A 12,930-nucleotide genomic window follows, 5' to 3' on the forward strand; every position below is an offset into this window, starting at 1 on the left:
ATTTTACAGTTATACAAATCAGAGTTGTGGGTTCACTTTGACAGCCAAACAGATCAATCAAGCACATGACTAACCATGTGACACATCAATCATGTGACTCTAATGAGAGGCAAGCTCAAGGTCAAGGTGAGTTTGTTTCAATTGTGGTCTCCAGGGTTTCCCCCTATATGCCGCTGTAGCATCTGAAAAGGCAAAGTCCGGCAAGTGTATGTATGTATATAGGTGTGTAAGTATGTGTCTTGTTATACTGAGTGTTGAGTGCTGGCACATGACGACTTTGTCAGGGGGCAGGGAACACCTAATCCCCTGCCCCCTGACTCCCAACCTTGGCCACGAGGAGGCGCGCCAGGGTCCACTTTCTAGCTGAGACTCTTACTGGGGATATCAGGCAAGCCTGGGAGCCCCAGGGTGTTTAGGGAGAGGAAGTTGGGATAAGAATTGAGAAGTATGGGGATTGCAAGGGATGGAGAGGTTGGATAGAAGATAAGGGGAAGAGATAGACCTCCCATGAAATAGAAGAGGAAAGTTTACAATAGTTTATAGAGTGAGAAAAAAATAATAATTAAAAAAATACTAATAAAAATCAATAAAAAAGCTAATAATCAATAAAAAATAAGAAAAATATAATAATAATAAATAAATTGAAAAAATAAAATAAATTTATAAATAAATAAAAAAAAGTACCTATATACAATGTTTACTATTAGCTAAATGAGTACGATCACCACTCCTGGAAAACTTAATCAGAAAATCGAAAACTATAAATAACACTTCATTACAATAATTAACACAGTTTCAAAAATATTACTATTAGGCCACAGCAACCAGACATACTTCTTCAGTCATTATACAGGACTCAACCACTTTGCCTCTTAATAACATTATGATTATCTGATCCTACACTACCAGATTTCAGCATTAAACTCAGTAGGCAAATAGCAAGGCGCTATCTATGTACAAACATAGATAGCACCTTGTCAGCGTTTTACAATTCAATATCATATTTACAACATGCATAGCCCTCTGTACACAAAACCACTATCGATATCCTGATAGTCTTTACAAGTCACATCTTGACAGGAACAACACTCGGCTCAAGAACCACTAACACAACCAACAGACAACCTCTCTGCTAAATCTACTAAATCCAATTTTATATTTATAACAAATAGTCTAGAAAACAAAATATCATTACCATCCTGGAAGCAACATATTTACTTAAGAAAAGAAAACTAAGGACTTATTGTTTGTTTTTTGGAGCATTAGCAATTAAGGCCATATTGCTCCAGGGATATGCGGTGGTCATTCCCTGACCTTTCCGCATCCTCCGTATTTGGTGGTCACGGGCTCGAACCCCAGTCTAATCAAGAAGCGTGTGCTACGCACCGCTGCTCTTGGCTACGGAAGCGCCGACTAAGGACTTATTTACAGAAAACATATTTAACAGACAAAAAAGTATAATAGTTCTTGTCCTTGAACACAAACTCTGGATTACTTGTATTCCTCTTTATAGATCAACTCCAATTAGTCTCTTCCTACATGCAAACGATTTATTTGCAAAATCAGAAAAATTTAGGTAATTTTCTTTATCATTGACAAATCATGGTAGGTCATCTTCATTGTACACTTCTGTAAGAAGCTGTAAATTATTTCTTAAGTCTTTATAGAGATAGCAGTTAAATATTAAATGCTCCATAGTCTCAGGAAAACCACACTTACATAATGGAGAGGCATCCAACCCCAGAGTGAATAATTTGGAGTTCAAGCTGCCATGCCCTGTTAGAAGAAAAGATACATTCAGACCTGGGTAAAACCAGGCTGACTATTGCTTTGTAAATTCTGATATGTTAGGAAAGTAACTCTACCAACTTCTGCATTGGACCAAGTTAATTGCGAACTATTAACAAACTCTCTTCTTATTCTACAATTATCATTCGTAATTGGTATGTCTAAATTAATTGAATAATTGCTCACCCTTGCAGGGAGAGCTTTCCGACGATAGTATTGTAAGTAGTGGTACATAACTTCATATTGGATAGGAAATTTTTTACTCAATACTTGGAGTGCCTTGTCGACACTGTTCTGCAATTTCTTGTGATTGCAAGAACACCTGTTATACCCAACTTGTTGTGATTGCAAGAAAACCTGTTTTACCCAAGCATTCTTCTTTTCCTCTGTAAATCTGATTAAAGTAGGTCCGCCTGGCCAGATTGTAAAGGTCACCCTGACGGTCCACCTCAACACTTGTCCTATTACTTCTCTATGCTGGTAATTACACTGAGCAGTTAATTTCTCAGATTTGTGAGGTCATGAGACCACCAGGACACATGATTCTGTTTTCTATTTTTCTTTGTAAGAGAGGCATCAGAGACCAACCTTATTGGGTACTTTACGGCTTCCACATGTTTCATTGCCAGCAGTTTCCCAATTCTCTCGATGTTATCATCCGTGGCTTATACACACCTGTTCTCAAAAGTTTCCCAGTTTGCACCCTGAGTCCTCTACCTAGAATTATCGTATCAGTTCCTTCTTGCTGTACAGCCTGAAACCATAACAACTTCAAACATACCGTTATGGTCACTTGCTGACCATGTAGTTCTAACTTGCCAGTTTCTTATGTTTCGTCCAAATGTAGAGTTGAACACCGTGATATCTATGAAGGATTGACCAGATACTGAAACAAAAGTAGGGGGGTGCCCTACAGTGTTCCAAAGATGTAAGTTCTTATTTAGGATTAACTCCTCTAATGTAGACATGTATAGTATCTTCTGTATAGCGGCTCCAGGAACATAAGTTCATCTCCACCCTGTTATTCTGTGATGATACAAAACCCTGTAGAGCGGCCAGAAACATGTAGTGTTATGTTTGTGTATATTATGTGTTGTTTAGTTGTTTCTGGCCTCTTTGCCACCGGGCAGGCGATTTCCTGGAAAGCGTGCACGATGCCCGTCTACACCACGAAGAGGTGGGCCACAACTAGATATGTCCTTAGCCAAGTGGAGATAGACCATTACAATCTTTGTCTGCCCTGAAGAGGGCGAAGTCCCGCACCCACTGGAGATAGTGCTATACCAATGTGTGCCAGCAAATCCCATACCAACAGCTACCCAAACTTAGGGTGCCAGCATAGAAGAAAAAATTAATAAATGAAATCATAATCTGAGATTGGGTGACATTGGTGTGGCATCCTTGGGTGAGGCGTTGCTTGTTTGAGGCGGTGCGGTGTTGTGGCGGCTCGTTGTGGAGGTGGTCACAGTGTGAGATGTAGCTTGGAACGATGCTGCCTTATAAATGTTCTATTTATTCGGAGATGGCTGTGTGTTGATGATGCTATTGCACTTAATATATACATGGTATAAAATAGTAATTTTAAAAAAAAAGTTAGTTAACAAAAAAGTTAAATAAAATAAACTAAGATAAAAATTTACAGAGAAGAGTAGGAAAAAAATAAATTAAAAATTAAATTTAAAAAAAATGAAAATAAATAAAATAAAACAGTATTATAAAAAGATTAAAATAAAATAAAGAAATATATATATATATATATATATATATATACAAAGTAAAAAAAAACCAGTTGCCCAGACTTCTATTTTTCTCCAGCCGGTGTGACTAAAGAAAATATAGAAGAAAATAAAAAAAATTACACAAAAGTAAAAAATAAAATATATTAAAAAAATAAATAAATAAAATAAAAAAAAGAAAAGAAAAGAAAAAAAAATAATAAATAAATTTAAAAGAAAATATTAAAAAAAATAAAAGTGAATTATCTAAGATTGGACAAATCCCGCACCCACTGGAGGCCGTGCAATACCAGTGGGTGCCAGCAATCCTCGCGTTGCCCAGGCCTGAGGGGATAAAAGTAAAACAAATAATAAACATAATAATAATAAAAAAACTGGATCTATTCAAGGTGACAATATTTTATCTTGGCAAGACACCGCTCACTGTTGAGGCTGACTCAGGATAACTCATGACATTCCTAATCCTAATGTCAGGATAACTAAAGAAGGTTAACTCCTCTAATAAGTCGCCTTTTTGATCTGTAAAGGGACTGTTCCATAATGTAGATGCAGCATCCGCATCCATACATATAATAACTCTTCTACTTGCCAATCTGTGGAGAATATCCTCTACATAATTCAGGTAAGGCTCGGTCTGTTGATGTTGTTGAGAGCCCAAACGTACCCTCCAGACAGGAGGGGAGAATGTGGAGCACAAGCTTGTTATTTTTGTGACAATTAAAACTGGATCAACAATAACCAGGGCTGCCCAAACCCTGGCCACAGCGTTCCTGCCACTTCCAGTAGTTTCAGTATTAGATTGTACAGTTTTTGACGATAATGGTAATCCCTTTACAACTCCTTTATATGAATGCACTTCCTGAATGGCTAATATTTGGATATCATGGTTAGAGATTATTCTAGTTAAGTCGTTAGAGACCGCGATCGACCTTTGACAGTTCAATTGCAAAACTTTAATTGGTTCGCTAATGTTATGATTTATATGCGATTAAATGTAATTAGTACGAGACTTGGTCACCTCTTGCGCGCGAATATACTCAGGACAGCCGTTGTCACGGTAGGAATGATCTGCTTTCTTCTTGCGTATTTTACAGTTGGGACAAGTTGCAGGAGAAGCCTTGTGAGGACAAGACAAGACTCAATCTGGTGCCCCTGATTGCCACAGTACCCACAAGTATATTCAGGTTGATGGCAATTATGTGCAGAATGCCCGTAACCAAGGCATTTAAAGCATCGAGATGCTATAATAAAATCCTTAACTCCATGTGATTCCCATTCAATATATACAGGATTGCCAGTATTTAATAGAATTTTCCTAATGTTGGCAGGGGTTTCAATGACCCAGTGAAAGTTATTCTTGATTTTTTAGACTTAATTTTAAATCAAACCTTGAAACCTTTTTTGAATTCATCATCTGCTATACTCTAATCGGCAAGGTTCTTATCATATAAATCCTCAAGATCATTATTAGTGATCTCTTTATTAACGTCATATATTATAAGAGTTGGATTCAATTTCTTAGGAAGATCCACATTTAAATTGTGATTACTTACTCAAGATAATTATTAGAGGTAGCCTCAATTACAAGACCTCCATCTCTAACCTTTCTTATTGATTTTATCTTAATTCTCTTCAACTCTGATTTAAACTCTTTTGTCACCATTGTTTTATCTTGTCACTTGTTTTGAGTTCACTTTTGTCACCAGCACGCACTAATACCGCATGTCTAGTTTGTATCCTGGAGGGAATTGCACTCACATCGACCTGTATGCCTACACCAGAAGCAGCTACACCTGCATAGTTAGCTGCTGAAATTTGAGCAGGCAATGTTTTTCATGCAATTTTAGTTTTTAGCTTTCCATTCTCAATGGTTAGTTCAAGTAACATGCGTTCCATGGAATTCCATACCTTGCCAACCTCAGCAATCATGGAAGGGGTAACCTTAGTCCCTTTCTTAAGAAAGTCAAATAAACTATTCTTCAGAGCGAAAACGTAATCAAGAACAGCATGGACTGTCTCATTATTCTGACCATTATCAGTTACTATATTTTTTATTATGATTTTATTTTTAGGCCACCCGAATAAATAAATTCATCTGCCATGCTGTGTGTCATATGTCTGTTAATTGCGTGTGTTCTATGGTCGATTTGTCTGTTTTGCTGGACGAGAAAACCCCAGTTTCTGGGGAGGAAAACCTTGTTATCTACGCCTGAGTCCGACTAACTCAGCTACGGAGTGAAAAAAGCCCATAGTGACATAGTGTTTTTTGACAGGCGGCACAGGTGCTTTCGCACAACTCCGCATTTGAATCTCTTGTGAAGTAAGACAGTACTGTCAAGGTCAGATAGCATACGTTAGTGTATGTTCATGTTTGCGTTAGTGTATGTTCATGTTTGCGTTAGTGTATGTTCATGTTTGCGTTAGTGTATGTTCATGTTTGCGTTAGTGTATGTTCATGTTTGCGTTAGTGTATGTTCATGTTTGCGTTAGTGTATGTTCATGTTTGCGGGTTATGTTGTTCATCTGGCCGCTTAGCCTAGGGTCTGTGGAACACCACAGACTGCTAGTTACCGTCACCGGCACTGGGAGCCGGACCAGGTAAGTGGGAAGAGAACTCTGGCTGGCCGACCCTGGGATAAGCCTAAGCTTCCCAGGGAGGGCCAAAAAAAAAAAATAAATAAATATATATATAAAAAAATAAAAAATAATAAATAAATAAAAAAAAAATAAATAAAAAAAAATAAAAAAATAACAATAAATAAATAAATAAATAAAAATAATAAATAATTAAAAATAAATAAATAAATAAAAAAAATATACATATATATATTTTTTTTTTTGAAATAGAAGGGGTGAGAGATTGAGGAGAAGAAAGAAAGTAAGCAGAAGAAAGAGAGCGAGGTAGAGTGGGTCACCCCAAAGGGGAGCCCACCCTACCTCAGGAAGAAGAGAAAAGATTGTGAGGTCAAGTGACCCACAGGTTGCCTAATAGCATGACCCTGCATTTGATGTCAAATGCCAGTCCCACTCCAAGAGGAGTATTTATGTGAGTTCCTACACAAGTAGGAAAATCAGTATTGTCCTACACCTCGAAGAGAAGAGGTGCCAGCAAGTGAGTGGGTCCCACATTGGGCAAGAGCCCAGTGTCAGCAATTTAATCTTCTTCAGCCAAGGGTGACTTGTAGGCAATGAGCCGTGTCCCACACTGGGTAGAGGACTTGGATAATCTTCTCTTAGGGGATGAGAGGAGACAAATGGATTCATGAAGCTCAAGGATTGCTTGGAGTTCTTGTGTCTACTGTAGAAAAATCCTTTTTTGGGTTGGTGGGTTTGTCAGATAGCTTCCTTTGTGAACGTCGAGAGATTCCTGTTAGGTCAGGATAAAGATCAATAGCCTGTTGGTGTTTTCTTTGATTCCAATCAGGATATGTTCTGTGAATTGAGTTTTGGGTTCATTATAAGATGGGAGTGTGCTGAACAGTTTGCTGTAGGTGAATTTGTCGCATTTCAAATACTGTCTGGGCAAAAGTAGTGAAGGCTTTGTAGTTGGTTTCGTCAATTATGTAGAGATGTTCCTGCCCACTGGGTATATTTCCAGTTCTGGTAATTAGGAGACTTCTGGGTAAATCATAAAGAGGGCAATTATACATGAGGCGAATCCAGTCTTCATTGTCACCACATTTGCAGAGAGGAGAATCGGTGAGACCCAGGGCATGCAGCTTGGCCCGAAACAATCCATGACCAGTGAGAAAAAACGAGACGTGAAGGCCTGGTGAGTACCACAGAGGAGGTTTTGGTGCAGTTATCATAACTTGTGGAAGAAATCTTTTAGTTGTTTCACCTTTGGCTGTTTGCTCCCAAGATCTTTGCCAATGCTGGAGGAGCTTAGAGTAAATCTGTTTCATTTCGTTTTTTGAATCATTAGCTAGATCGAGTGTTATATCCAGAATGGTGGTGGGAATTCCTCTCTTTATGCGGTATGCAAGGCCGCGACGAATAACCTCCAGGTCCAGAGGAAGAGTACCTGCTAAGACCTGCAGGGCAGGATTACTGACTGTGCGGCAAGCTCTAGTCACGGTGAGTAGGATATTGCGTTGAATTGAATGCAGCTTTGCTTTATTACGCGCAATGATGGCACGAGGGAACCATACGGCTGCACCATAGCACACAGCTGGTAAGAAGATGGTTTTGTAAAGTAGCATGAGAGTCCTCCTCTTCAAACCCCAGTCTGCTCTGCTAATTTTTACGATTATGGCAGTATAACAACGTATTTTGTGGAGAGGTAATTAAGATGAGGTAAGAATGTTAATCGGGAGTCGAAGGTTACTCCTAGATATTTTAGTTCTGTTTTGAGTTGCAATGTCTGCCCAGCGATTTTAATTTGGGGCAGTCTTCTTATGTCCAAGGATCCTTTGAGGAGGATAGTCTTCATTTTTCCCCAGAGATGACTAACTTGTGGTTGTTTGCCCAATTTTGGAGGATCGTTAAGGCAGGGGAGGCAATTTGCTCAAGCTGAGTTCCAGAATCAGCTTTGATAAGGAGGATGACGTCATCTGCATAGGCCATGCAGTCCACAGGACCTAGATCCATAAGAAGAAATTCATCTAGTATTAAGTTCCAGAAGTAGGACCCAAGAACTGAGCCCTGTGGACACCCTCTAACAACTGGTCGGGAGGTTTTTTCTGAAAATTTGTTTGAACGGTTGCTGAGTGGTTGAAGAGGTAGTTCTGGAGACAGCGGTAGAGGTTGAGTGGAATATTCAGTTGACGTAATCTCCTGACAATGCTGGGCCACCAGATGGAATCGAAGGCACCAGCAAAGTCAATGGAGATAGCCAGTAGATATTTTTCTGTGTTTGTGTTTGCTGTGTTGAGGAGATTGTTCATAGCGTCTTCAGTGGAGCATCCTGGCTTAAAGCCATACTGCTTTGGAGAGTCTAAGTTGGCTGTCTGGTAGTAGGTGGATAATCTGGATTGAAGCAGCCGCTCCATTACCTTTCCCAAGACCGGGAGAAGAGCAATGGGGCGGTAAGATTTGGGTTGAGTAGGATCTTTATCTGGACCTTTTAGGATGAGTCGAAGCACCGCCTGTTTCCAGGAATTAGGGAAAATTCCTTTTGCAAGGCATTTGTTGAACAGTGCTAATAGGTGGTTTGGGAGATTTTGGGAGATGTGTTGCTGCTTTCTTGATGACCTCAGCCTCAATATTATCATGACCAGGGCATTTATTTATTTTTTTCTGTCAAGTGCTTTGTTGTTCATTTCCTCAGCGGTGAAAGGAGGTTCTATTTTATTGTTGGAGAAGGCCTGGTTGTCTTGTTTAATTTGCTTTTGTTCATCATTGACGGGACTCTCGTCAGTCTGAAGTAGGGCATTCAGAATATTATTCATGGATTCAGCCCATGTATGTGTTGGATTGCCATCGGGAGTCAGGGTTGCATTTAACATCTCTCCCCTGGGCAGCTTGTTCATAACAATGCGATAAACGACCCCCAAGTATCTGTGTTACCAGTAGTTGTCACAAGGTTCTGCCAAGACACTTTCTTTTTCTGCCGAATGAGGCTTGTGTAGTCGTCACGATACCTTCTATATATTTCCCATAGAGCTTGGACCTCAGCAGGAGGCCAGGAGTGCCTCGCTCTCCGGAAGGCTTTTCGGGCAGTGTGGACTTGGGGCCTTAGGTTTTCTAGTTTCCTGCACCACCAAGGGACTGCTTTTAGGTGCTTCTGACGTTTTTTCATAGTTCTCTCACATGCTTTTCGATTGTGGTTGTTAAGAGGGAGAGGTGCTCCTGTGGATCAAGATGGTTTAGTTGGGATGTATCCATTTGTAGTTTTGATTTTATATTGTCCTTGAAGGCATTCCAATCAGCTGTTTTGGTGGAGTATCTGATGATATCGTGGTATATGGGAGGAGTACTATCAAGTTGGCTAGATAGGTGGAAGGAGATGGCCCTGTGGTCTGAGGTGGTCCAGGCCTCATGAACCATCCATGATGAGAACTTTTGTGCTATGGACCGTGTGGCGAGGGTAACGTCAATGTTTCTTTCCCACAGGGTATTGCTGAAGGTAGAAAGGTGATGTGGTTGGTTAAGGACCTCAAATGGAGAAGATGAAAGGAAATCTTCTAATCGCTGTCCATTCTGGGAAACTACGTGGCCATCCAACCGGCTATGCCACAAGCGAGATCTACAATTGGCATTCATCGTTACTAGGATTTTGCTGGAAGGTAAGAGAGTTATGACTGACTGGAGATATTCAATATATGGTGCAATATCAGTTCGTGGTCGGCAGTACAACGAGACTACGTGCAGAGAGCCTTGTTGGCAGATAATGTGTGCACAAGCACCAAAGGGGGTGCATAAGGAGTCGATCTTTGTGACTGTAATTGTAGTATTCCTAATAATGATGGCTGCCCATGGAGTATCTGTGGTTGTCTCAATGATCCTATATGCTCGAGGGTACCCCTGTACCCGTCCCTTGTGGGTGTAGGGCTCCTGAGCACAGAGGATATCAATTTCTTCTTCATCCATTTTCATTCTAATTTGTTCGACCACATTTCTGGCTCTTTGGGCATTCAGTTGGAGAATATTGAGGACGTTGGTGGAATGGCGATTATGGTGTACGGCGATAGTCGGTTTTGTTCTGGATGGTTCTCAATACTCTTAAATAGATTGGACATTTGACATCCCGGACGGAGTGATTCGGATCCATTTTTGCTGCTTTGCAGTTGGCGCAGTTAGGGGCTCGATTTTTGTTTGGACAGTTGTTGTAGGTGTGTCCGCGTTCGGCACAGTGGCCACAGGTGAAGTCTTGTCGGGCACAGACATGGGATGTGTGTCCGAATCGGAGGCATTTAAAGCACTTGATGGTAGGTATGTGCTCCTTGAACCGGCAAGAGTTCCAGCCAATAAATATTCGTTGTTGTTGAGATAATATTTTCCATATCTTCGGGGAGAGTTCGATTACCCAATTGCAACAAGTACCCGATCTGGATTTGGTCGAGTACTTGACTTTAAATTCACTTTGAATTTCATGTCTAGTGATATGATCAGCAAGGTTCCTGTCATATATTTCCTCAAGGAGGTCATCTTTGGAAATTCCTTTTTCGACATCGAAGATTACAATAGATGGGCCTTTTGGTTTGGGTATCTCAGAGCTAAGACCAAGTTAATTTATCTGTGGAATTTGGATAATGTTTTCTGCATCTTTTTTGGAAGCAGTCTCAATGATGATCCCATAATTACGGATTTTTCTGAGGCTTTTAATTTTTATGGTTTTCATTTGAGGTTTCAGGTTGGTAGTAACAACTTCCTTGACAGCCTCGCTTGAAGTGAAGTAACCTTCCTGGGTCGCGCGAAGGATGACTAGGTTTTGTTCTCTATTCTGTCTGGTATTGGGAGGGGCAAATAGCTTATCTGCCATTGGTTGTGTCCTCAGCGCATCTGAATAGGACCGGGGGCGCTGTGGCATTTCACTTGGTTCCCGATTCTTTGTCTGGTGATAATCATTAACCGTGATATTCGGTGCACTGTCCATAAGATGGCAGCCAATACTGGCTGGTGGTAAGGCAGTGTGATTGGGAGGATGGGCATTAAGTTTTGGCCGCTGTACCATAGCATCATAAGTTGATTCTGAGATAGGTGTAGGGAGAAGTGCTGGCCGAGTCTGGCGGTTTGATTGTGCTGTCAGATCTGGGAGGAAAGAGTTCTGAGTGCTATGGCTGGTCCGAGCTGGACTGCTGAGGGCCTTTGCCAGGGTATAATTTGTTTCCCTCAGTTGTTCATTGATTGCTCTTAGTTGTTCATTCTGTAGTATTAAGTCATGTAACATTTTCTAGAGGGTACCCCAGCAGCCTGTAACTTTTTGGGCAGCTGGCTTGGTTACTCTACTTCCTTCAAAGCGAAGGCAGCATTCCATCATGGACCTGAGGATCATAATTTTCTCCAAGTGAGAGCAATCCTTATCTAGTGAGGACTGCATGGAGTTCAGTTCTTCTTCTAGGTTCTCCCAGAGAGCAGCTGAAGGAGAACAGGTTTTAGTAGATTTCTGGACTTTTTTTTTTTTTTGGTTTTTAGCCTTTTTCGCTCAGCTGGAGGGGTGGAGTTGTTCATATTTGTGTCCACACTCGCGACCTCCTCATCAACAATAATACTACTATTATTTGAATACCGTTGCGAGGAAACGTAAGTGCCTAACTTAGCTGGTTTGTTGTTGAGCCGTTTAATCAGAGCTGAGTTTGGGCAGGTGTTTTCAAGTAATTCCTCGTTGCTCGAGGTGTGCCGTTCTCTGCATGAAGGGCGCAATAGCACAACTACGGAAGTACTGTTTCCCGTTTGAGATTCAATTTTTGACATATTTTATTTAATTTTATTGTTGTTTATTATTACTATTTTATTTATTATTATTTATTTATTCATTATTACTACCATTATTACATTATTTATTTATTTATTATTATTTTTTTTTTTTTTTTTTGAAGTTGTTCAAAACAGCTAGAATTTTTAGCCAATTAGCAAGAAGCGTCTTAGTGCCAACTCGAAAAACGTAGGTTCGCTAAGTGAAACAATATGGTGGCGAACGAAGGAGACTGGCGATAAACATGGTAAAAGGTAAAATGAACTGCTAGAATTTAAAATCAAGACGTTGTATGTGAGGCGACAGATTTATGCACTTGCGGTCAACCTGAGACTTGGAGTCATTTATTATATGATTGTAGTTTGTATGTTCAACTTAGAGAAAGGCTAAAAGTGAAGATTGGTAATTTAGTTAGAGGCTGTGAAAGTGATCTTATTGCTAATCAGGATAAATTTCAAGCACTGCAAGAGTTCTGTGTAACTGTTTTTCAACGGAAAAGACATTGGAATAATCTAATGATTACTAATTAAGATTTGGTTATATACATTTTGATTATTTGTGGTTTTTTTTTTTTCTTTTAGTTTGTTTATATGTGTGTGTGTATATGTATTTTATTTATTTTTCTTTTTTTTTTTTTTTTTTTTTGCTGGCTCTCAGGTGTGGGCACCCTGGGAGCGGGATTGCTGGCACCCACCGGTATAGCACTACTTCTGGTGGGTGCGGGATTTTTGTGCATGAGGCACTTAAAATAGAAGACCAGGCCCAGCACCAAGTGAATATGGGCGGCCATTAGGGTCTATTCGCCAACGGGGAGCGGCTGTGCAGGTGACAGCTTCTCCCTGATGGCGAGGAGACCTTCCATACAGGTCTATTTTGCAGAGGTTCTGCACAAAGTCAACTTTATCAGGTGGAGATAGACGGAAGTCTAGGTGCCACCTTAGACATAATAATAATAATAATTTAAAAGTTTCCTGGGAGAATTCCGCTCCCAGTCAATTTCACAGTTTACAGGTTTCACTGCCCCAGTGACACTATCGCTACAGCGACCAC

The sequence above is a fragment of the Mastigoproctus giganteus genome, chromosome 2, assembly GCF_048544385.1.
Source record: "Mastigoproctus giganteus isolate SK-2022 chromosome 2, ASM4854438v1, whole genome shotgun sequence".
In the NCBI taxonomy this organism is placed as follows: domain Eukaryota; kingdom Metazoa; phylum Arthropoda; class Arachnida; order Uropygi; family Thelyphonidae; genus Mastigoproctus; species Mastigoproctus giganteus.